At 36.9% G+C, this 2,430-nt stretch overlaps 1 non-coding gene across 1 annotated transcript; it reads left to right on the top strand.

The window, feature by feature from the left end:
* The first annotated feature begins 1,084 nt into the window (after positions 1-1,084).
* On the top strand, positions 1,085-1,191 carry LOC128040676 (small nucleolar RNA R71). Its single transcript, XR_008195482.1, has one exon. It is a non-coding gene; the product is annotated as a small nucleolar RNA R71 (small nucleolar RNA).
* The last annotated feature ends 1,239 nt before the right edge of the window (positions 1,192-2,430 follow it).

Below are 2,430 nucleotides of genomic sequence, written 5' to 3'. Positions count from 1 at the left end.
GATCTGAAGTTGCATGAGTACGTCTAGGAACTTCTTGAATTGAATTTCCTGCTTCTGTTTCTAAAGTCTTTGAGGGTAGGGTGGTGGAGGTTTCTTTACTGGAACTGGTTGATTCGTTTTCTATGGCAATTCTGCATCTAATGGAGTTATTAGTTGATCAGAATTAGCTAGTTCAGAAGTTACCTTGTCGAATTTTACAAATTCAATTTTCGGTGAAACTAGAATTTCAACACTCGGTTGAACTTCCTCTAAGCCTTGAGTGTAAGCTAGCTCCTTCTCAACTTCGATAGAATTGGGCTCTAAAGTCTTTCCACTCCTCAATGTTAACGCTTTACAATACTCCTTCCCTGGATTCCTCAGATTCTCCATATCACTAGATAAAGCTCCTTGTAGTCGGTTTGTGAGTTCAGTTGCAAGTTGGCCTACTTGATTCTCCAAATTCCTTAGAGAGGCATCATTTTTCGCCATTTATGCCTTCAATAAATTCTCTAGGCTATTGGATGGTTCAGCTTGGGTTGGTTTCTGAGCTTGTTGGGGAAAACGAGGTGACTAGGTCGATCTAGGTTGGACATAATTGTTAGTGGTTCCTGCCCCTTGGTTACTCCAGGAAAAATTTGGGTGGTTTCACCATGATGGGTTATAGAAATTGGATTGCAGCCCTTGCCTTCCTCGATTTTGGTTCTGGTTACCCATGTAATACACAGATTCTAGGTTTGATGGACATTCTTCGAACAAATGTCCTTCCCCACAATAAACACAGGCTACATTTTCAAATTGAATCAGTGACTGTGCGACAAAACTATTACATCGATTAGTAGTAAGATTTTTTAACATTGATGAAATTGATGATACTTGAGATACGAGTGAACTAAGAGCGTCTACTTCATGTATTCCAGCGACTCGTCTTCCTGACGCTGCTCGATTAGTTGGCCATTGATAATTGTTGTTGGCAATCCTCTCAATAATTTCATAAGCCTCATTATAAGACTTATAAAGGAGAGCACCATTAGCAAAAGCATCCACTACCATTCTCGTGTGAGCATTGAGACCATTACAAAATGTCTCAAGTTGTATGCAATGTGGGATTCCGTGATGAGGGCACTTCCTTAATAATTCTTTGTACCTTTCCCATGCCTCATATAATGACTCACCATCCATTTGTTGGAATGCAGTGATCTCGTTCCTCAACTTGGCATTCTTACTAGACGGGAAATACTTCATAAGGAATTTTTCTGCTAACTCTTGCCATGTTGAAATTTAGTTTGGTGGTAATGAGTTCAAAGCTTGAGCTCTGTCCCTTAGTGAATATGGGAACAACTTCAATCGTAATGCATCTTCAGGTACTCTGGCTAACTTGAAAGAATCGCTCACCTCCATAAATAGTCTTAAGCATAGGTGAGGATCTTCGGTAGGCATTCCACTGAATTGGCCCACTGTCTAAAGCGTCTGGAACATTACTGGCATCAACTCGAACTGTTGTGCCTCAATTTCGGGTCTCCTAATACCCAGATTAAGATTATGAAATACTGGCATGACATACTTCTCAAAGCTCTATCCCTATTATTAGCAATAAGGATAGGATTTTGAGCAAGGTTTGCTCTGTTTCCCTAATTTAGATTTTCAAAGTTCATCTCTTCAGTCATTCTCTGACTTGCTTGTCTTCTTCGCTGTCGAAAAGTTTGTTCAATCTCAGAGTCTACAGGGAGTAAATCGATGATTCGGTCAATACTCATAAACACCTGAAATGATCACAGAAAAAATTAACTAAGTTACAATTTGAACGGCAAAATAAACCAAGATGCAAAACTAAAAACTTCACAAATGATGACTTCTTTTTAAAACACAGTCCCCGACAATGGCGCCAAAAACTTGGAACGACGAAAATGTACAAGTGTACACAATCGCAACAAGTAATAAAGTGACAAGTAAATGTCAAGTTATCGTACCCACAGGGACTGTGAAAAGAATTATTTATGAATGCTATTTAAAACACTTTGGTGAAGAAAAATATTTTGTTTGAAAAGGGTGATTAAAAACTAAGATTTTAAACTAAGTTAACTAAATAAATAAATCTCAAATGCACGATTCCAAAATATGATTTTAATCAAGATGACATAATTGTGTTAGATTAATAACATTTTTTAACTTAGAATTATTAAACTCATGTTTATATTGTTACGAATAAGTTCTCGGCAACTCGGTAATTTGCTAACTTATGAACATACTCACCTACCAAAATCCATTTATCTCTTGACTATATCCCAATGTCAATTCAACCGATTAAACAAATCTTAATAGGCAAATATGTTATTGCACATACATACTTATTAAATTGAAATAATCTCTTGTACATATCCCTATGCCAATTCAAACAATTAAATCGATTTAATAAGCACATAAAAGACTATGTGAGGTAACAAAGTATCCTTA

Source organism: Gossypium raimondii, chromosome 4 (assembly GCF_025698545.1).
Source record: "Gossypium raimondii isolate GPD5lz chromosome 4, ASM2569854v1, whole genome shotgun sequence".
Taxonomy (NCBI): Eukaryota; Viridiplantae; Streptophyta; class Magnoliopsida; order Malvales; family Malvaceae; genus Gossypium; species Gossypium raimondii.
Note: the sequence above shows the minus strand (reverse complement) of the source record. Positions and strands in the feature narration are given on the sequence as shown.